Source organism: Phacochoerus africanus, chromosome 10, assembly GCF_016906955.1.
Source record: "Phacochoerus africanus isolate WHEZ1 chromosome 10, ROS_Pafr_v1, whole genome shotgun sequence".
Taxonomy (NCBI): Eukaryota; Metazoa; Chordata; class Mammalia; order Artiodactyla; family Suidae; genus Phacochoerus; species Phacochoerus africanus.
This window is the reverse complement of record NC_062553.1, coordinates 89,381,966-89,407,234: the sequence shown is the minus strand read 5'-3', so window position 1 is coordinate 89,407,234 and position 25,269 is coordinate 89,381,966.

Below are 25,269 nucleotides of genomic sequence, written 5' to 3'. Positions count from 1 at the left end.
CCTAAATGAATATATCAATGCTTAGTTTAAAATTTGAGCTAATATATGCCTTATCTTTATGTCATCTGCCAGCAGTGGTAAGGGAACTAGACTTGTGGAAGCTCAAATAGTTTACTGTCGTGTTAGTATAGAAGTTTTCTAAATTTCAATAGACACTTCAAAAAAAAGCATTAATACTTCAAGAACAAGATAAAATCAACTGAAAAAGCTGTTAATGTGGAAATCATTTTGTTCTAGGAGCAAATGTAAAAAACAATGTAACTTCTAGACAATAAATCTGTGGTTGTTTTGAGGTCAAAATGATCAGTATTATTTTCTCTTGAGCAACACAGGACGTAAAAGGACTTCTTTGTTAATTCCATCTGGCTCACAGATGTAATTTATTGTGAAAATTGGTAATATATGAAAATCTTATGGCAAATCTGTTTTGAAACACGTTCATCTTTATGGTGAGAATAAAGGCCTAGTACGTGTTATAGATATGTTTAAAGAGGATATAATTATGTAGTCAAATCATAAAAAAATTATGTTACTAAATGATGATCTTTTTAAACTAATGATTCTTACCTAAAATAATATTTAGCATTTATTTCACCAGTACAAAGGATGACTTTTGAATAAAATATTTTAAAGAAATTCACTTCTAGTACTAAAAGATATAAGGATATGTGTAGTAAATATATTAGGGGAAAACTCATTCAATAATGTTTTTGATAAATTTTGGCTTATGAATCATTTCTTTGGCAATTCTGCTACATTCTTTGTTTCCATTTAAATTTGATTTCTAATAAAACATTAACTAGATACTTTATACTTATCCTTTATAATGTACATAAAATACAACATCTTAAAGATTTGGTTTTTAAAAGTGCAAAAGTAGACCTTTAAAAAATGATATCATAGTCACATCACTAAATCTCTACACACACACACACACACACACACACACACACACACACGGCTTTTATTCCATATATAGCTTTTTCACCATGACCGTTTAATGTATTAAAAACAATCTGGCTGATAATATGGTGTGTAAATGAACTTTAATGTGGTGCCTGATATTCTGATATAGTCAGTTATTGTCCTGAGCCTGTATTATTGAATCTTACTTCACTACTGTTCTTCCCACGGGGACATAAATTCTAAAATGTATCTAGAGTCCTTGCAATTATAAAGTCATACTCCTTCCTATGGGTCAGCTAAGAGGGAAAGGTTATAAGTTCAGAAAATACTGCTGAACCAAGCAGCTTATGCTTTTGCCTGTCAATTTATAGGCCCACAAATATGTTTTCTCAATATCACAGAGAAAGATGTGAACCGTTGCCTGTAGTTTCAGGTCAGGTGCTGTGCTGAGATGATAACACTAAGGCCCAGTGAACCCAGCATTACTGTGATATACAGGTTTCTTTTTAAACCAACAAGATTACATTTAATGATGACCTCAATGAAGCTGAGTTAGGTGTATAATAGGCAAAAATAGAAATAGAGAGGAAAAGTTAAAGGAGGTGAATTCATGATAAAAAAAAAAAGCTTATCTGTGCCTTTCCAACATGTGAAAACAATTTGAAGTTTTGATTCCATGAGTACATCCAACATTATTTTCATTTCTTTGACCAATATGTACTGTATTTCCTAGATAAGGTGCATGTTTCTAAAATGGCATCTGGAATTTCATTATTGGGTTTAAACTGGAAATTTTTAAATATGATGTCGTAAAACTAAATGATAATTTGGTGTGACCAGGATAACTTAATAACTTCTCTAAGCATTTTGGCACTTACTTCAGGCAACAGGGGTCTCTTTTCACATATATAAATATGGCTTTTGGAAAACATGAATGGAAAGTAAGCAAACAGTATAATAGCCAGATGTATCCAAATTGCCTACCACATCCACTCAGCTGAGATTTAGAAGACCTTTGTAGTTACATGCAAGCTTTAAAGCTGTTCACAATACTACTTACCCAAATGAGGCACTCCAGAAGTTAACAGTGCAAATAACTGCAATATTCAATACAAATTTCTGACATAATTACTTGGGCTTTAGGCCCAGGACAATTTTGAGCTTCTGAAACAAACAACTCTGCAATCAACTTAAAATCAATAATACTATTTGATTTTAGTCATATTTGTTACCTTTTAGAATTTTGATAAGCACTGTAATTTTGTAGTATTGATCAATATGACATGCTCTCTTTCAATATAAAAATCACAAACATCAATTTAAGTTACTGGGAAAAGTTTATGAGAACTCACGAAAAACATTTCACCCATCTTAACATTCTCCACTGCAGAAGTTTGCAAATCTATCCTTTGTTTATGAGCATATAGCTTTGTCTAAGAAGAGCAAGCAATCAGGTACTATTCAAGTGAAATCAGCCAGTTAGAAAAATGCCTGTGTAACGGTTTTGTTGTTGTTTGTTTGTTTTCCAGTTTCTTGGCTGATCAGGGTATACTTTATAATGGAAAATCTTTTGAATAAAATATAATTTTATTATTCAAAATGTGGATCTCGAGCAGATTTATATGTTGTTTTGGGGTATACACCTTTATGGTGCAATGGAATTGTAGGTTTTAAAAAGAAGGCTTCAGAATACAACATTAATTTTCTTTCTTGCAGCCCAGGCCCTTGTCCTAACTGGTGTGTATGTTCAGCCTGGTTCTCCAAACCTTGGTCACCAAGGAACAAAATCCTCTCTGTGATTTGTGAGATGCTTGTCTTGATGGAAAGCAATGGATTTTTTTTTTCCTAAAGTAAACTTAAGAAAGTTTCTATTTCAGAGTGGAACATATTAAAACCAGTATACTTTGCCAAATTTAGAACTTGTTCTTCTTAGGGACTAAAATTATGAACTGGAATTTTTCCTGTCCAAATTCTATTTAATATTGCCAACATTTATTTCCTGGTTCTAGAGAATGGCATCTCAGATAGCCAGAGTTACCATATAAGTTCCTTCAAAACTGAGACAACTTTATAAAACATAAAGTACGAATATAAGAATGTTATAAAATGTCATTGTGCATTTTCTGATGGCAATATTTTTAAATGAATCAATAATGTAATACACTTAGTTTTCCACCCTTTCCATAAGTGAACTTGAGAACTATATTTCTAATAATCTTTGATGCTAAAGAAATAATCTGTGATGTACATATCAATGTTCATTATCATTTTATTTTCCTCTAACATTCCACATCCCTATGCTAGTTTCAAAATGTAATACTGCTTATCATACAAATACCTGCTCAAAATTTATTTGCAGTTTTCTGTTTTTTTCTCCAGAAAATAAGATCCATACACGTGTATATATACGTAGACAGTATTTACCAAGCTTATAAAAAAGCATACAAAAATAATGACATTTGCTTGTCATGCTAGTGTAGGTATATAATTCTGGAGGTTACTTCAAAGTAGAAGGCAATGGGCAAACTGAGCACTGTGGTCATGTTACAAAGTAACATACATTATATCATAGATATAGTTTGCTAGTTGGACACTTGAGTGCGGAGTCCCCCTGAAGTTACTATAATTGGTGCCAGCTGTTTTAACCGTTGCTTTTTTTGTTTTTTTTTTTGTTTTTTTTTTTTTTTGGACACAAGCCAACTGGACTTGAAAGCAATGCCGCTAAAAAAGAAGACACCAAAGACTGATGCAAAGTATATGTATTTCTTTCAAGCCATTTTCCTCAAGCAGTTCATCTCAAGGGTATGATGATTCAAACACAATAATAGTTATAATGGGTTGCTTAACTGTTAAAAGGCAGCTGGACTGGTTGAAGCCAAGATGAGTGGAGAAAAAACATTTGCCTTTAAACTTTCTCTTTATGAAAGAAAAATTTCCCCTCAACGATGTGGGAAATGATTTATTTTCATCCCCCTAATATTTTCTATAACATAATCTTCTAAAAGAGTTATGTGTAGCTAAAGTAACAAATGGGCCCCAAATCTCCAAATTTTAGTTTCTTCATAATTATTTTCCTTCAGTAAGTATTGAGCAAAAATTATTTTTTGCTAGAATCCAAATATCAGATGATATTCTTTCCTCCCTCCAAATTGTAATGACACAAATCATTGTGTAACTGAGATATATCTCAGATATCATCTAAGAGCCTTATCAAAATTCACACCATTTCACTTTAAAACCTGGATTAACACTTAAAGCCTTTCAGTCCCTAGCTAGTGACAGTTCTACTCTATGACATACTAACCTTCTTCCTTATTTTACCAAACAGTGATTTTAAGAAATATATACTAGTTTAAGTAAACTGTAAAACTCCAAGCTAATTAGTGAAATCAAATTGATAAACCAAAATTTGTAAATCTAAAAAAGTAAAAGTTTCATTTTAGACAACAGGGCACTAGTAAAGTGCTAAAAGTAATAGAAAGTACACAGAGAAGTATGCTTAAAAGGAATAATTTGACAGCAAAGCAGAATGTTAATACTAAAGACAAGAGAAATAGTCAGGAAACCAAGGTAAGAATTACCCTATTGCTCTTGGAGTCACATTCAGAGGAAAAAGAAAAGAATTTGAGAAAACCTGTGAAAAAACAAAAGTCTGGGCTTGAAAATAACTGAATAAAAGAAAGGAGTGTTCATGTTTTGGATGATGAACCATATATTCATCTAACCAGTGTTTACTGAGCTACTGCTACCTACAAAACACTTTCCTCTTTACTGTGATTAAGAAGAGTGCATCACTGAGAGAAGCAGACAAGAGTATAGTTAACATCTTTATCGTTGCCCAATATCTTTGCCCTTAAACATATTTGTTTAGATGACCTTTTCACGTTTCTTATGTCTCTGGAAGAACATGGAAAGGAATAAGTATCTTGTGTATAGGAACAATAACTGGAAGGGCAGAGTATTATGCAAATAAGTAATTTGGCACACTTAAAATCAATTGCCCTACGTAATTTGTTTTATGAATTATTCTCTCTCTACTCTTCCCAGGTCTCCTATAACTACCTTATACTTTCTCTACTATTGAGGATTCTACCTCTTCTCTCTTTATTCTGAAAGAACCCTGAGTCAACATGAGGCTATGGGTAGGGAGAACATATTAACTGAGTCATCCTGAATGCACTCCCATGAGTTAATTGAGTAGCCTTACCAAAAGATCTTTAACATAGAGAATTAGTTAGCTTCACAAAGAAGAATTATTTGCACTTATACATGTGTTTCACCTCTAATTTCTTACCCATATTGCTAAAGAAGAACATTTTTAAGGCCAGGTGAGAGTTGGCTAGTACTGGGTACAATAAGGTTTCTCCTGCACCATAATCTTATCAGTAGATGGGACCCCAACCGCAGCTATGAGTCAACAAGAAGACAATGGATCAGCTCAACGTTCCTCTCCCATGGCACTACTGACATTTTGGGCCAGATAGTTTTTTGTTGTGAGAGACAGTAGGATGTTTAGCAGCATCCCTGGTTTCTACTAGATTCCAGTAGCATTCCCCTTCCCCCAAATTATGACACTTGTCCCATGAAAGGAACAAAATCACCCCCAGTTAGAGTCACTAGGCTAGCTGGACCACAGTCCATCAAACCAATACTCAGAAAAATTTCAGTTTATAAGGGTCATACCAATTGATTCAGACTCTCAGACCTCATATAGTGCCTTCCTCCATCTGTGAATTAGAAGCCCAGCTTAAGTACTCATATCAAAAATAAGTTCTACAAGTTATTGCCTGTGGAATGCATAAGCAATGAGATTCTGCTGTATAGCACTGGGAACTATATCTAGTCACTTATGATGGAGCATAATGTGAGAAAAAGAATGTATACATGTATGTGTGACTGGGTCACCTTGCTGTACAGTAGAAAATTGACTGAACATTGTAAACCAGCTATAATGGAAAAAATAAAAATCATTATAAAAAGAAAGAAATGTTCTTTCTTGTCCATGGATAAAATACTTTTAGATCTATTCATTGGAAGCAGAGGCAATATTCTTATTGGTTCAGTGGCTTTTCTACTTAATAAGATCAAGTTTATTAACACCAGAAACCGAAATATTTTTGCAGTCAGTATTTGTTTGCTAGTAAAATAAATGTATTCTTTCTTTGTAATCCCATTGTATAAACTTTATAAAATAAACATAGGATTACTCTTTTTTCTTATGTTCCAAATCCAAATAATCACAAAGAGAACTTTACAGAAGTTGATAAAATTGACCTTGAATTCTCAGTTATCAATGTGCTGACCCATACTTACCACATAGGCTATCAATTTAGGATTCTGTTTTGAACAACTTAGATTTTAATATTATGATAGTCTCTCTGTATGCTTTATTAAATGATTGCTCAAGCATCTAACACAAGAGATAAACATTAAGCATAACTTTAAATTCTTTAGCCACAAGAGATAATATTCATGTTTTTCAATAAATGTATAAAATAATCCATTTAATGAAAAGAACCCATGCATCATGTCTACTCATTCTCAGTCAGCATTTGATAGGAACATGTATTCTCATCAGATCTTTATGTATGTCTTGATTTAATCAGGAAGAGAGCAAATTAAACTGAGTACTTAGGATAATTGGGACTATAAACAGAAGCAAAAACAGTTGCCTGTTTTTTCCTTAAGCACTGAGTAAAGAGATATAAATCTTATATTTAATATGTTTCAATGTCCTAACGCTTATCAAAGTCATTTTAGAGCCATGACAATTCTGAAGTTATTATTTTATAACAATGACTGGATATTAGCTATAAAATAACTAATTGCCTATGTTATCAAGGGCCAAATTTTAATCATATGTATTGTCTATTTTCTTCTTCCTTAACTTTTCTTCACTCGATTAGTCAATAATATTCAATGAATTTGCAGAGTAGAGTCTACAACTGATCAGTTTCTAATTGGAATTCATCCTTAGGAAATAATTTTGTAATAGCAAATGTTTAGAACAGAAAAAAATACTTAAGCTTTTCAGCTTATGGTATTTTCTCACTTACTTGATATCCCTGTAAATGCTCTAATGATCTTGTTTTGAAACTTAAGTTTTCACATAGTTTCAGAGGACTGTATGTATTGCCAAAAAGAACCTTACAGACTCCATATACATGTCTTTTTCACCAAATACACACACAGACACACACACACACGCACTAATACTCAAGTCATGAACTATATCTTATTGCCAAAAAGAACCTTAGAGACTCCATATACATGTCTTTTTCACCAAATACACACACAGACACACACACACTAATACTCAAGGTCATGAACTATATCTATTTCCTTTATAGGGTCTTGTGCACAGTAGGTGCTCAATTAATATTTGTTAATGAGTTACATGATTCATATATGTGATGGTTTTAAGACTATAGCATTTGATTTTATGCCTCTCTAACGCTGAATACCAGGAAAAAAAATAGAGAATTTACAGTGGTGAGATTAAAGGGTTTTATACTGCACATGAACAGATTGCACCCAGGGTTTCTGGGCACAAGGTATTCTTATATATTGATGTTAAATTTTAAGTGTGATGTACGCTATTTGGTAGGTAAATTGAAATCTCAGATGTATTTAAGATCCAACTTGGCATATGTTGAGCTTATTTATACTATTTAACTTAGAGTTTACTTTCAGGAAATATAATCATTTTAAAAATTGTAAAACATACAGAAGGGAATAGTTTTGCCTATGTTTTTGGCAATTGAAAATGAAATATATCTATAATTCCCTCTAATTAATTGATTTTAATATTTGAAGAAAATTATCTGGAGTATTTCATACTTTTGCAAGATGGTTTGACTTCCAATTTAAAGCTATATTTGAGGAAGAAGAAATATTTTCTCTGCGGATAATCTTTAATTTTTAATTGCTATAATTCTGCTATGTATAACTCCTTGCCCATTTCTACATAACACCATTCCTTTTTAACTCCCTTGGCGAGACTTTGGTATTATGTCTAAAATATTAGTAGAAGATTATTATCAGCTTCAGAAGTGACTCCTTATAAAGCCTTATTAAAATTTGTGTAGGTGTGTTCAAAATATTGTCTGAGACCTTGGCACAAGCCCCAGTTAAGACCCTTTAAGTATCCTAAGTCTTTGCTTCCGATTAACCACGTGGGCACAGTGAAGAGTCAGGCATTTGTTTATTGACTCCCATTCAAAACTGTAAGCATTTTATAAAAGTATCATAGAGATTCACAAATTAAAATTATTTCTAAAGGTACCACTTTATTATTTACGTATTATGTATTTTAGAACACAAGAAAAAAGTAAGGAATTCTAACTTTTACTATACACTCATAATTTATAAAGTGCAATTAAAAAAAAGGTATGGCTGATTTTTTTTAAGCCTGTATCCAAGTCACTTCGGAGTATATGGTCCCAGGCCAGTGGTAGTCTCATATTTTTAGGCATTTTGGAAAATACTTCTTTGGGAAGTAGCTTTATAGTTTGTGGTATATTTTATTGACTTCACGTGGTAGTGATGGACTTTTATACTTTAAATTTGGATTTCATTTGAGAATAAAGATGCCGCATATTTGGAAACAAAACTCATTAAAAATGTAAGTAATGGAATTGGGTTGCGCCATTTTTAGCCCCCAAATAGTCTGTGTTTTTGATAGTTCTAAGACTGATTTTTGTTTATGCATGACCCGTATATTTGCAAGAAAATACAATAAAAGAGGTTTTCCAAACTTTTGGAAATGGAATAAATGGAACCTCTCCCAAGATAGCCATTTTAAAGAACAGCTCTCCTTTGATGGAGTAAATTTAGGCATTTCTATTAAAAAAGCAATTATTTATAGTTACATTTTATATTCTCACTTAGGAAAAATAAGAAGCTATCAGATTGAGCTTGGGCATAATCTGGCTTCAAGGATGTCCTGTAGCTTCTCAGAGATCTTGCAATACAATTAGAGATGGTACCACAGAATTGTTATTATCCATAGCTTTAAAAAAACATACATATCTATGAAAGACAAAGTGCCTTTTCCTGTGATCTTTCTAACTTGGTTCTTGCCCTTATTAAATTTTTAGTGTTACTTGGAATTTTAGCCTGGGAATTACTTGGGCTTAATCAGCACAAGCTGATAATTCCGTTTCCATTACTATTCTAGTAGGCAAGAAGTGGGCATTTATCCAACAAAGAAAATGTTGATTATATGTCGAAAAATTGACGAAATACATCCCAATTTTTTCAGTTGCTGCTTTAAATTGGAAAGGGAAGCAACAAAAGTGACATCTTAAAATTGAGTTTAAATGTTTGTAGACAATTCAACAAAAAGTGAGTTCCTTCTAGAGAAACCATCTAGACAGCTGTAATTTTGTGGAATTTCTTTCCATGGAAAGTTAGAGCTTCTTTCTAAACTCTTTTTAATTATATGTCTTCAGGAATGCTTCTTTGTCTCCTGAGGCTGGGCCCATACTGACTTGAACTTGGAAGTTTTGAGTCATGATTCTTTTTAAGTCTTATTTAAAGTAGGTATTGATTTTAGTGTTTTTTTCTCTTAAACTAATGTCTTAGTATAATAATTGGGGCTTCATATAATATATATGTTAAAATCCTTAATAAAATCAGAATAAACAAAGCATCATTTCCAAATTCATTCACACATTCATTTAATATATATTTATTTAGTATATTTTTGTTTATACACAATGCTAAAAGTTAGAACTACAATTGTAAAAAACAAAAAGGAAGAGACTTCATGCCCTGATTGGTCTCATAGTTTATCAAAATCAAGAAATTATTTCAGAGAATTACTATCTTATTATAAGCCATATATCCAGGTTTATCTAAATTGTCACATATAGATAAAGAAAGCCAGTGGTGTTGTCATACCATCTTTGAAATATATTTATAATGATAAAGAATATATGTAAATCTTAATTTTGAAGAATGGTATTCATTGTCATTGGATATTATGACTGAATAACACTGTATACTGTTTTGATAGGAACCAGTCAGGACTTAATTATCATCTCAGTATTATTTTCACACCCGTAATTTTTGCTTCTTTAAGCAAAACAAATAACAACTAGAGTATCCCCGTCTGTTTGTTTTGTTTTTCCCAATAGGAATAGGAAACAATTTATTTTACAAAATTGAAGCTAGCACTTTTCATTTTATTAATTGACTTCTTTAATAATCAATATTCTAATTAATTATTTTTATTAGGATTGTACATACATAGATACTGAATTTATTCCCTACTGGTACACTCTATACTTTAAGGAGATGAATGTATATGTGTGTGTTTCTTATAAACATGTATATATATAAACATGTTTCTTATAAAATAAGGATCCAGAAAATTCTGAAACAAATACAGTTTTTAAGCACAATAAGCATTAAGGATTAGGAAAAGTATCTAGTAAAACTGATTTGACCATTTAAAACAATACACTAATATGAAATCATTGTGTTTAATAAGGCCAGTTAGAACTTCATTTGAATTCCTTGTTTAATTCAAACAATGAAAAATGTTTGATAAATATTTTTCTCATTGTACTTCCAATTTCATTAAGACAGAAAACTATAGTTTTTTTCACACATTTTATACTTTAATCTGAAAATGTTATGAGTTGTTTCTAGAAAGGAACAATTTTTGTAAAAAATAAATCGTTTATCTTTTCCACTTAGAGTTGAATTCAATATGTGATGTTAGTTATATTAAAGTTTATAAAGTTAGCAGTACATATGAAATTTGTTAAATGAAAACTTTTTGTTTAGCCTAATAAACAAAAAATATTTTTGTTTAGTTAGTAGAACCACATTTAACCACATTTTACATAAGATTTTTAACTTTAGAATAAGTTCTTTATTTAATATTATCTATGTATAGAGTTTCTTTCTTCAGTGTCTATGAAAACAACTTATTAATAATTTTTACTTGCCAAAAAAATCTAAAATAGAGATCAGAAAACATGTTTATTTTTATGAAATACAGAATTGGGAATCACTCTGTCACATCCAAATTTGTTTGGCTTTATATGTATAGTTAGAAGTAGTGTGACATTCACTATCAATACAAGAGTGTTGTATGCTATTATGTTCTTCAGGTGAAAATGCTATTTTTTTAGTTTTTTTGAACAGCAGTAAGGTCTCATAAATATGAAATATGCTGATAGTGAATGGTAAGCTCATGTTGAAGGAATTATATGTTATGAATAGAAAATAAATATATTTTTCTGGGAAAAAATGGTAATTCTAGATATGGCACTGTAGAAATAAATAGAAAGGAGATTGTTTCCCCTCAAAACTTTAACTGATTGAAAAAAATAGATATGCTCTATCTCCAAACTATGTGTGACTATTTTTCATGAAAAGAAACAAACAAAACGAACCCATGTAAATAGTCAATGGCAGTTTAATATGTATAATGTATTTTTTTCCCTTGAATATATGACTCTGGAACAGTCAAAGATATTTTCAAAGGTGATTTGTAGATATAAGTAACGTATTGATAACTATAAGAACCCATCATCAAATCTACATTTTAGTTTTCATTCATAATATAATTATGAGATATATTTGCTAGGATTTATCTAACTGCTTCTGGCAAAACATTTCCAGGGTGCACACTTGATACGATTGTCGTCATTGGATTAATAACTATGTCTGATTAAAAATAATTTGAACCTGGATTCTGATTTACACAGTCTATATCTGAAAAAGGATTAGTGTAAATCTGAAAAGTATCTTGAGAAAAATAAGATACTCAAAGATTTAAAGAAGGAAGTTTTATTGTTATGATTTCCTAAGAAAAGATACAATTCAGGGTATAGTATTTGCTTTGCCTTTGAAGAATAAAAAGTATGCAATTGAAAATATAAAACTATAAAAACACTTTTGAGAGTTGTATTCATTGAAAGCATAGTTAACATCCCATGATTAGAAAAAAAATGGACAAATAAGGAAGAAAGGCAACTCTGTCCAAGGCATGCAGCTTGCCTGCTGTATATGCAAGGCGTGAAACTTGCATTATTCCATTTCATCAGTTAGACTGTGATGCAGATTTTATTTCAACTTATTGCAGATAAATAACCTGAGGCTCACACAGGCTATGTAACCTGTCAAAAATTCCAAAATTTATAGAGTGTAGATCAAGGCATTGATCTGATGGGACTGACTCCAAAGTCCATACTCTTAGAAAGAAGAGAAAACATATATGTAGAAGAAATAATGACAAGCAGACCAGTGAAGATGTGGAAGGTCCTATATATTTGCTGCATTCTGATCTTAATTATTTCCATTTCCTGAGTGAATCTTGTTTTCTACCAACTGTGTATTTATTACAGGGGCAAATATATGACAACATAAAGTGAAATGATTTTCTTGCAAAGTGAGATTGTTGCCCTCAGATTATGTGGCATGAATTAATCCTGTAGTATTTATAGGTAAACAGGAGTTCAACACCCACCTCGATAATTATTATTAATGATACACTTAGTGAGTCATTCCTAGATTATATTCATGTTCTCCTTTCCCTTCCAACACCTCAGGTGAAACATCTTATCAGATGTTTGTAGCATCGCCATGTCTGTGTTTGTAGGAAGGAGAAAACATGCTCCCTTTTAAGAAATGCACAGGAAGGCCTCTAGAGAGCTTTATCCTGGAGGGCAGAGTAGATGGTGAATAAGTCGCTAGGCTTTGTTCTGAAGGTTCAAATCTTTGTTGGCATTTAAGCAGGGAAATGACTTGAAGAATGACTGTTATATAAGAATAGCTACCACTTACTGCATTCCTACTATGTTCTAAGCAATCCAATACACACTGTACTGTGATTGTCTCAAATCCGTACAACCCTTCAGAGTAGCTATTGCATCTTAAGTTTTACCGTGAAGGAAATTGATGTTAATTAAAGTTTAAATTAGATAGGTTCAATACTAAATTCCTTACTGTTACTATTGTTTGTCTTTTATTCAGATTATGGCAAATCTGTTCCTTGTTCCTTCTCATTCACTTAGCATTCCTTCCATCTTCATGAGAACCTGGCTCAATGGACTGTGTCTCACCACTCTTATAATAACCTCAGCAGCTCCTTTTGGTTCCTTCCCATCAACATCTAAGATTCAAGTCTTTTCTATCTCAGATGTTTCCTTTCATTCTTAGGCAAACTTTGTCTCTATGTAGATTCCCTCAAAACTTGCTTACTCCTCAAACCTCAGTTGAATACAACTTGGTGTCTGCCCCCATCACCCCGGGGAAACAAACAGCTTTTGCAGAGTTCAAACAATTAATTTTTACCAAATTATAAAAACCCTAGTTAGAGTTTATTTTGTTTGACTTTTAGCACCAGTTTTCATCCTCGACCACGCTCTTCTTATCAATTTACCCAAAATATTGGTTATTGGATGCACATCGATTTAGTTTACATGTGTTTGAATCTCTGTTCCGTCTCTTAATTATAAAATTCTGGACAATATTTAAAATTTTTTTGGATCTTTTTTCGGAAATTTTTTCATAGGGATCTTTTTGGAGGATTTAAAACATACACATACAAAAATGTGTTGGCATGCATGGAATTAAAAATCAGAAGCAATAGAAAGTCACTGATGTTTACTTAAGATTGAATAAGTACGGAGGACTTTTCTGAAGAGGTTGTGTTTATGCTGAATACATGATAAGGATCCTTGGTGTGATAATGGCAGGCCAGTTAGAAGGAATAAGCTTGCTGTTGCTGAGGCATCAAAAGGCCCATGTATCTAGAGAAGATTGAGCAAACAGGAGAGTAATATGACAAGACTGAGAGAGATAAGCTGGTGCTAGAAGATGTAGGTCTTGGTAAACAAAGGTAAGGAATCAGTGTTTTAGTCTAAATCCAAAAAAAAAAGTGCTAAATTTTAAACAGGGAATGACAGAGCCTTAATTAGAGTTTTAAATGCCTACCCTTGCTATGTATGTAACAAACTCTGTATGAGCAGTTGATAAAAAAAAAAAAAAACCTCAGTAAGATGCTGAATTTCATTTGACTATAAATCTAAAATACTTGGGGGACAACAAGACTGGATATAGAGATCTCTATTTTATATCCAGGGAAAATCTAGCCAAAAGCACTTAGCTGAACTATGGTGAGCAACTAAAGAATTCAGTCCTGGTGAGTTACGCTCTGCTTACTATCTGTATTTATGAATTAACATGGAAGGTTATAAGGATCCCCCTAACCTAATGAGGGATGCTCACCCCATTCATTTATGAAATTCTTTGAAATTCACCAGTATTGCTGAATTCACCAATAACAATTCAAAGGATTTTGATAAACAGTTCAAGTTCTCTCAGTGATTTATGTTTATTAAAAGGATTAACAAAAAAGCAGCTAATGCAACATTTGGAACATAGGTACTTCTGGTATGATGGATATAGATGTATGTATAGATATAGATGATATAGATATAACCATAGGCATATAATAGTTAGAGATGGGCCAGGTATTTTAAGTAACATTCTTTTGCATTTTTGCAACTTTATTCTTTCATAATTAAAGTTAGTTTTAGATCTCAGCTTAATGTAAGCTGATAATATGATCATAATTCTTGAAATTTCATATTGATTTATAGTGCTCACTTATCTAATACATTATCTCAAATAATACATAAAAATCTTACTATTTGTGTGCATTATCCAGATCAATCAAGACCTTTGAAAGATATTAAGGTATATGAATATGTCTTTAGGGCTTTCTGTTGACTGAAAGGAACCCTAACCAATGATAAAATATAAAATTAAGTTTCCAAAGTATGAACATGCTTTGTCTATTGTCAACCCAAAGTTCTGGAAAAAGAAGTACAAGGAAGGTTGTTAGAAAGTGGCTCTAAATCTTTCCCAAACTCACGCAGTTGCTCAGTGCTAACTCTAGACCACACAAACTTACAAATATGATTGACTCATATTTACAATGTTATAAGCATTTATTAAAAACCTTGAAATATTAGAGGTGGGTAAATCATCTGCAGTAATATAGGAATCTCAGCTTCCATAAGCAAAATGGAATGTATATGGCACTACATATAATTTGTTCGTGTGGCAAAACAAAGTAGCCCACAACTAGTATGTTCATAGAAAGATGTTAACTTGGGAAATATTTTTAGCACAGTGGTAGACAAAGGATTAATGCTCACCATAAAAAAAATAGCAAATATGCGTTTATGCTTATCATAAAAACAACAAATGCAAACTAATAAAAAGACAATTAGTAATACTGGCCAAAGTATATGGCATTTCAAACAAACAGGAGTCTAAATAGCCAACAACATGAAAAGATGCTTTATCTTCATAATAGGTCAGAGAAATACAAATCATGTAACCTAATGTAGCATATTAGTTTGACAAAAAATTTAGAAAGGAGTATCATCTACTGATGGGGAGAATTCTCATTCTATGGATGGAGTAGAAATTTTGGGAATACTTGGAAGTAAACTGGGAGTAGGCATATTAAAAAAATCCGTCAATAGCTGTTAAATTTAAAATACCATAATATTTGATCAAGAAATCCTGTATTTTTAAATGACCTTATAGAAATAAAATAGCCAAGACACAATGTATACCCAAGAATTTGTAATGCGAGGATTTCTATGTGCATGGATTTTTTTTTACATTTATAGAAGCGAAAGGAAAAAAATAACAGTAATCATCGATAGCAGAGTTTTTTGTTAATTACATAAATCTGAATTAGATGCGTAGTAATTTAGTGAGAAAAAAGGCCATTATATTTTTAATCTCAGAAATTTATATAAATTATAAAAATATATGCATAAATGTGTATAACAACCTTTACTGTAAATAGCTACAACAATAAACTCTGTATCTATGTGTTTATTTTCATATATATCCATGTGAGAATTCATAAAAAATATGGAAAAATCTAAGTCATGCTTTTATTGTTAACTTGGTGTGGTGGAAGGAGGTTAAGCACATTTCTTACATTTTGATTTGGTAGCTTAATTAAATATGTGCTACTTTCATAATTTATATAGGTAATACATTTTTAAAATAAAAGATAAATTAATTGCTTTTTAAAGGATAAATGCTATAGCGTTACACAATTTTTAGAAAAAAAATATTTTGGCATTATGTCCTGTTTTTTCTAGCTGCAAACTTAGTTTTCAATCTTGCTTTTTTAAGCTCCCTTTCATCATAAGTTGTTCATTTGGATATTTCTCTGATCCATGGTATTTAATTAAAGGTTAAAACAATTGAAGTGTAGAGTTTATGCTCCATAGAGCCCTAATATAGCTTAGAATATGTAGCCATTTGCAGATAAAAGAACATAAGCCTGCTTTCTTTTTAAGAAATGAGAATTGTATCTTTTCAATAGAAGACTTTTTTTTCAAGTATCTCTGCTTTCTCTGAATATTACAAAACACTGCAACATAAGTAAATAACCAAACAATGCTTACTTATCATCTTAAAACACCAGTGTTCTATTAGCCATGTACCAAAGAAATTAAGCAACTATTATCACTTTATCCCTGCTGCTCAGAAACTAATAAAAACACATTAATAATGAAGTATAGTTAAATATAAAGGGTTAGGTAACAAGATGAAGCAATAGAAAAAGTAAACACTATACAATTAAATACATACCTCCACAAATTCTCATCAGTGAGACTGGTCTGGCTGCAGAAAGAGCCAGAGTTATGATGAGAGAAAACAAAATGAATGAGATTAAAATACAGCAAAGACATCTAGGTTGTATAGAGATGTGTAAGGCTTTTATAATGGATGTTTGATCCTTACGTAAAGGAATAAACTGGGAATGTCAACTCTTTTAAAAAATCAAAGCAAAATAATATACAAAAAATCTTCAGAAAGCAAACATACAAATAATACCTAATTTTCTGCCAGACAAAGCCAAATAAACAGAATTAACCATTGTCTGAAAGGGTGTCCTACTTACCCTAGGTTTTACAGATGATGTGTCCACTAACAGCAAAATAGGCATAACAAAAGGCAAGACCCATTCACTTGGAGGTAAAAGAACATGGACAACACTGTTAAATTAAAGGAATAAGGCAGGATTGCAAAAATTCCAATCATCTAGCGATTATCTGAAAAAATCCAAGACAAAACCCACTGTTAATAGCCAATTCTGTGTCTCACCTTTTTTTTACATTTTGTGGGCAGAAGCTTTGACCACTTTTGTTCCTCTTATTTTGAGTTTTTATAGCAAAAAGGCTTGAAGTTAAACATAGTGTCTCTCTCTAGAGCAAAGAAGAGGCATGCTTATTGTCTGTGATAATAAAGATAATAACTCCCATATGGAAAAACATACTTATTCCCCATTGTGAAGGATATGGGTTCCCTAAGCTTAACTCTAATGCCACCTAACTGAACCCCTTTGTGACCCCTGTGGGACCTGGGACAAGGGAAACTGGTGCAGATATGTCGCTCTGCTGCTTACTGTTCCATGAGTAGTAAGTCTTTTGTCTTTGAGCCGGGAGTCCCATGTAGCCCCCCAGCATCTATGAAATTTGACAGTATTAGTGACAAGAGTGAGGCAATTACACAGGCATAGCTTTGGAAAAGGAGGGATGGAGGCATTGTGACATTAATAATGGAGTTCAATAGAAGCTGATGGGGATCAGTAGTGGACATATTGTATTTTACAGAAGTATTTGTTTACAATGAGTTGGGAACTTTAGAAAGAAAGAGGAAAGGGTAGAGGAATAGAGGATAGAAAGGCGGGAAGGGAGGAAGAAGTGAAGGGAGGGAGGGTGGAGGGCCCTTTACCACTATGGTTTTTGAAGCATTGCTTTATGGAGGTCTTTTACATTTGAAAATATACATAGATTGTTATAAAAGATTCTTTTGGTGTGATAAATCCAGTGCTATTTTAATGTTTGTTAATAAATATTTTGATACATTTAGTGTATGTGATTTTAAGATTGTGTTTGTTTAAAATATTTTGACTGTACCAAGTGCTAGATGAGTAAGTTCAACTCTAGGCTTTTCATTATTTCTAATTAACAGATTGACCTATATAACCCTTCCCAACAAAATTTGACTTTTTATTTTAAAATGTGTTTGCAAAGCCATTCAATCTCTTTGTATATCATTTCAAATGTATATTATTTGCAGCCAAGTTATATTATATGTGTGTTTCTACAGTCTTCTTTCTCTTTCTATATAGGAAGTCCCAAATAGATTTACTGTAAATTTAGGATGATAATTTAAAATAAATGAATGAAGAGATTCTGACTTAACAAATATATATGGAAAACTTGTTACAGTAAGCAATATTGTTATAATTTTGCGGACCTTCTATGGCTTTATTGATCAAAGACTGGGAACTATCTTAAATGAGACATTTTGGTTCTTACAGTGTCAAAGGCTGCATTTTAAAGAGGTCTTAGCAAATTCTGTCAAAAAAGAAAAGATGGTTGAAAAGAACAATGAACATATTCATGTGCTAGGTTTCATACTGAGTCTTTTCAAATTCTGTGGCTTATTTTAACTTCCTTTTTTTAAGTATTCTTTGGTTAACATTCATTAGCCATACCCTGCTGATAACAAGAAATAAATTTAACAGGCAGCTGGGTGAGTATGAATGTAGCAGAGCTGAAATTACCCTGACTGGTGATCTGAAGAAATTTTTTTCTAGCACCATTGCTTATTAAACATGTTACCAAATAAAATATATATTAAAATTCTCTTTAAATTCTTTTGTATTATTATTGGGTATTGTATATCACTGTGCCCTGAAATATTGATTGGCTGTATGTGTATATACATACATATGCATAAATCTATACTTATATGTATATGTGTGTGTAAATATACACATACATATATGTGTATATAATTCAGGCACAAACACACACGATCTTTTTTTTTTTTGTCTTTTTGCTATTTCTTGGGCCGCTCCCGCGGCATATGGAGGTTCCCAGGCTAGGGGTCGAATCGGAGCTGTGGCCGCCAGCCTACGCCAGAGCCACAGCAACACGGGATCCGAGCCGCGTCTGCAACCCACACCACAGCTCACCGCAACGCCGGATCGTTAACCCACTGAGCAAGGGCAGGGATCGAACCCGCAACCTCATGGTTCCTAGTCGGATTTGTTAACCACTGCGCCACGACGGGAACTCCAAGATCATTTATAACATTAATTTGTGGAGCTCAATAGTCAATCCATCAGCACTGAATTGACCCTTAATCCATAATCTTATACTGGAGAAATTTTAAAAAGCAATTATATTTAAAAACATGGTTTAAATAAAAATTCATGATTTCTTAACTTAGCTGGATCCATTGTACTATTTATCAGTCCTCTCTGGCCAACATCCAGTGTCATGCTCTTTAGACACTTTTCCCAAATATTTGTTTTGTTATTTTAAAAAAATCTACAAATCTATCCACTTGATTCTTAAATCTGCATCTATATAATACTTTCCTCTTCTAATATTCTACTGTGAAGGCTGAGTTGTATGTACCCCATCCAATTCCCAGCGCAATGAAAGTATTCTATTTATCATATCCTCTTTTTCCTCTAATGGAATCACTATTTCTATACTAGTTTCTTTCTGTTATACATATATATATGTATTCTGGCTCTTAAATGACCCTCCTTTAACTTCTGATGCTTTTTTCCTTTCCAACTCAGGCACACATCTTCCAAGAATAGTGTTCAGTTTCCTACCAACAACTCATAGGTTGTTGCAGTCTGGCATCTACCCCAGTCCTACTGGCAAAGCCATGAAGATCTGTTACTAACGTCTGTGGGAATTTCTCTTTGTCTTTCTTGAACTTTCAAGTGAGTTCATCACTCTTTCATTTGAAATATTCTGAAGCCACAGATGCTATAACAGTATATTTTCATGATTCTTCTCCTACCTCTCTTTTTTTCTTTTTTTTTCTTTTTTTAGGGCCGCACCCATGGCATATGGAGTTCCCCAGGCTAGGTGTCGAATCAGAGCTAAGGCTGCCAGCCTATGCCATAGGCACAGCAACGTGGGATCCTAGCTACGTCTGTGACCTACACCACAACTCATGGCAACACCAGATCCTTAACCCACTGAGCGAGGCCAGGGATCGTACCCACAACCTCGTGGTTCACAGTCGGATTCGTTTCTGCTGCGCCATGAGGGGAACTCCCTACCTCTCTTTTTATTCTTAGGTATTTTTTTTTTTATTGATCCCCTTTGTGTTTCTCTTTGATATCAGTGTCTTTGTGACTGATCCTTTAAAATATTTTTTGAAATTTAGCATTATTTTACTGTTTTCTTGAGAGCTCTTTTTGGTGGTTTTTTCTAATTCCCAAACAAAAACCTAAGGGTCATGCCAGAACCTTCTCCAATTATTTTCCCTACATCAAATTAATTATTGAGTCATATCAATGACTCTTTCCTGCTGTTTATCATCTACCCATGATTCTTTTCTTTTCGATGTTAACTCAATCTCTCATCAACTCCATTGCAAATTATTTCATATACTCTTGCTTCTAGTCTTGCCCTCTCCTGCTTTATTCTTCTCATTGTCACCAAGTGATTCCTCTAAAATACAAACCTTAGCTTGATTCTCCTGCTTATAATGCTTATGACCCCTAATTTCTATAGTGTAAAAGCCTAAACTCTGTAGCTTACAAAGCCTTTTTTTTTGTACGATTCCTATCTAAATCTCTTGCTTCATCTCTTTTAAACATATTTTACATTTTAATAGAATAGATATTGTATATACTTATTCCTTTCAGCTAAGAATAGTTTTATACCCATGCATGTGCGTGCACAAACACACACACACATCTTCTTGATATAGATAGCTTGAAAAGCTTCTGTAGGAGATCCCTCATGGTGCAGTAGTTAATGATACAGTGTTGTCACCGCAGCATCTCTGATTGCTGCTGTGGCAAAAGTTAGATCCTGGCCTGGGAACTTCCACAAACCATAGGTACAGCCAAAAAATAAAAATAAAAATAAAAAAGCTTCTTCATTGAGTATTATATTTGCTGTGGGTTTGTCAAAAATGGCTTTTATTGTGTTAAGGTATGTTCCTTTTATATCCACTTTGGTAAGAGTTTTTATCATGAATGGATGGTGAACTTTGTCAAATGCTTTTTCTGCATCTATTGAGATGATCATGTGGTTTTTGACTTTTCTTTTGTTAATGTGGTATATGATGTTGTTTGATTTGTGTATGCTGAACCATCCTTGTGAACCTGGGATAAATCCCACTTGGTTGTGGTGTATGATCTTTTTTATATGTTGTTGGATTTGGTTGGCTGAAATTTTGTTGAGAATTTTTGCATCTATATTCATCAAAGATGTTGGCCTATAATTTTCTCTTTTGGTAGTATCTTTGTCTAGTTTTGGTATTAGGGTGATGGTGGCCTCATAGAATATCTTTGGGAATGTTCCTTCTTCATCAAGCTTTTGGAAAAGTTTAAGGAGGATGGATATAAATTCTTCTTTGTATGTTTAGTAGAATTCACTTGTGAAGCCATCTGGTCCTGGAGTTTTGTTTGTAGAGAGTGTTTTTATTACATATTCAATTTCATTTCCAGTGATCAGTCTGTTTAGTTGATCTATTTCTTCTCGATTCAGATTTGGAGGGCTGTAAGTCTCTAGAAAGTTTTCCATTTCTTCTAGGTCATCAAATTTGTTGGCATACAATTGTTCATAGTATTCTCTTATTTTTTTTTCCTGCAGTAACAGTTAAGATTTTTCTTTTTTCATTTATTTTTTTGTTTACTTAGGTTTTTCTCTCCTCTTCCGGGGGAGTCTGGCCAGAGGTTTTTCAATTTTGTTTACCCTTTCAAAGATTGCCCATCATTAACAACTCAACAAAAACCAAATCCTGGAGAGGGTGTGGAGAAATGGGTACCCTCCTACACTGTTGGTGGGAATGTAAATTGGTACAACCACTATGGAAAACAGTATGGGGTACCTCAGAAACTAAATATAGAACTACCATGTGACCAGCAATCCCACTCTTGGGCATATATCCAGACAAATTTTCATTGAAAAAATACATGCACCCATATGTTCATCACAGCACTATTCACAATAGCCAATACTATTTAGCTATTCACAATAGCTAAATGTCCATTGACAGATAAATGGATTAAGAAGATGTGGTATATATACACAATGGAATACTACTCAGCCATAAAAAGAAAAAAAATAATGCCATTTGAAGCAACAAGGATGGAACTAGAGACTCATCCAAAGTGAAGTAAGTCAGAAAGAGAAAGAAAAATACCTTATGGTATTATTTATATCTGGAATCTAATATACAGCACAAATGAACCTTTCCACAGAAAAGAAATGCACAGACTTGGAGAACAGACCTGTGGTTGTCAAGGGGGAGGGAGAGTAAATAGGAGGGACTAGGAGTCTGGGGTTAATAAATGCAAACTATTGCATTGGGAGTGGATAAGCAATGAGATCCTGCTGTATAGCACAGGGAACTATATCTAGTCACTTGTGATAGAACATGATGGAGGATGGTGTGGGGGAAGGAATGTGTATGTATGTATGACTGGGTCACGTTGCTGTACAGTAGGAATTGGCAGAACTCAGTAAATCAACTAAAATGAAAAAAAAATCATAAAATAAAAAAAGAAAATCTCTAAAAATAGACTCCTAATTTTCCCTGATAATGCCATGCTACTCATTTTCACATGTGGGTTAATGGTGAATAATAATAATAATTATTTAAATTAAAAAATCTTCTTCATATCCATACATAGAGTTAATTACTGCCCTATCTGTGACAATGCTACAGTGCTATACATTGTGCATGTGTCTTACTACTGAATTTACTCTGTTGAACTGTTGTGCATTTGTGCCCATATTGTTTGATACTGCAGAGCTGTAGAAACTACTTCATGCAGAAAGCATCTTATTCTTTCTTGCATCTTCAATGACTGGTGTGAAAGGACTAAAAAATGTATGATGAGCAAATAAGTGGATAAGCATTTAGTTTGGTAGGAACTATATGACCATTTATTAATATATCATCCTCCAAATATACACGTGTAAGAGTTCATTGGGAGCTGTGAGTATATTACAAAGAACCGGAACTCTCTTTGCTTCCCAGTTAGTATGTGGACATGCTTACCAGTTGGCTCTGTCGTATCATTTATGACAAAAGTATCATATAAGACTCTCTCTAGATTAAAATATAATCCTCCAGGTAAAGATGTTATTGAAAACATAGACAATCCCCATACTATAAGAGAATTTTATTAAAAACTTTTCTTTTAATTCAACCATTTAGAATGCAGGGGGCCTTTTTTTCTATGGAAGTACTGTTGTGAACAGCTAATTTTTCCAAGCAAGTCTTAAATGGCAGTTCTGCCTATGAAATATATGATTATAATCATAAGTTCTTTTTCAGTTGCACTTAACCATTATTCTGAAACAAGTGTATTCAAAAACATACATTTTCCCCTTCTGAAGACTCTCCATCTTCCACCAAGTGTTCTTTAATCAGAATACTGAACCTTAGGCAAGAGATGGGATGTGGGTTTAAGGTTTTTATATTTCAGTAGGTTATCTGTTTTTGTAATAGTGTTTTCATACATTTGGAAAGGTAACCATCTGGTTTTAACCCATGGCATTTAAATGCCCATTATATCTTACACTCTGTGGTAGATGTTCCAGAAGAAACACAGAGGTCTGAGACTGGTTAGGTTTTAAGAACATTAGAAAAACATAGGGAACTCACTGTCCCCATTAGTCTATCACATAAAATTTTGGTAATAATAAATGTGTCTGGGAAAATATAGGCTGAGGATATTTTATATGTGGATTCTTGAATATCAAACTAAGAGTTTTACCCCTATATAGGATGCATTAAGGTGTCATTAGAAGCTTTGGACATACCCTCTAGGAAGTTTAGTAAGCAATAGGTTTGAAAGCTTAGGGGGGAGAATGACTATTAGAGGCCCAGTTATGTTTCTGCAGTTGTTTAGTATCTTTCCTTAAAAATTGAAGAGCAGTAATCACTTATCTCCAGTGTAGAAACAAAAGCTTATATAGGCACAAAACTGCTCTCTGAAACTTCATGCATAATGGTTTCATAATGTGAGTGTTACTGATTCTTAAACTACCAATACTTATAGGAATTACTACATTTAAAATATGCAAGAAGGCTCAAATATTTCACATTAGGTACCTTTATATTAGGCACCTAACAGCAAATAACTATCATTTAAAAAAAAATCTCCTTTTCTTAGTCTGTCACAATGATGTATAATCATGTTGTATGTAAATATGCACCATGAGAATGAACATGCTTTGGAAAATACATGATTTCCCATCTGTTATACAGAAAACATAGGTGTTTACAAAAAAATATTGTAGGTATGTAAACTCCGAAAATCTGAAAATAATGCTTTAATAAAAAATTGAATTAACAAAAAAAGTAAAGTTCAGAAAACTGAAACTTTAACACAGCCCTGAAGAAATCCTGATGTTATGCATCTGAAGGCAAGTTTAATTTTTTGGATCACTGAGATCCCACTCTGCAGTAGCTGCTTTCAAGAAAATACTAAGCTCCATGAAGAATTGTGATAATTAAAGAATATAGTGGCAGCATATATGCCATCAAACTCTGGCATTTTCCTTTTCAATATCCCACAGCAGAAGAAATTCAAGCGTGTAGTGGTTTATGGCAACTGTCTTTTTTCTATTAAAAAAATTAAAAAAACTTGGTTTATTTTTTTTTCACACACACACACACAACACACATACATGAAAAAAATCCTACCATTTATAGCTAGAAAGTTATAGTTAAAGATAAATATTTTAAAATCCAAATTGAAAACTTTGAAAATTTTTAAGAGAAATTTCTTTTGACATTGAGACACCTCTGAATTTGGTGAGCTTTCTATGTCTCCCTTTCTTCATGAGTTGAAAGCTGTGTAATTTGAATAGTGAATCCTTGGTAAACTATAACATTTAGATGTCTATATATAACAATATATCATCTACAAATGGAGACAGTTTTAGTTCTTCCTTTCTGATTTGGAACAAAGCTGGAGGCATCAAACTCCTGACTTCAAACTGTATTACAAAGCTATAGTTATCAAAAGCAGTATAATATTGGTATAAAAAACAAACATATAAATTAATGGAACAGAATAGAGAACCCAAAACTAAACCTGTGCATATATATTCAATTAATATTTGACAAAGGAGACAAAAATATGCATTGGAGAAATGGCAGTCTATTCAATAAATGATGTTGGAAAAACTAGATAGATGCAAGAAAAATAATAAAGCTGGACCTCTATCTTACACTATATACAAAAGTCAAGTCAAATGGATTAAAGACTTGAACATAAGAGCTGAATCTATA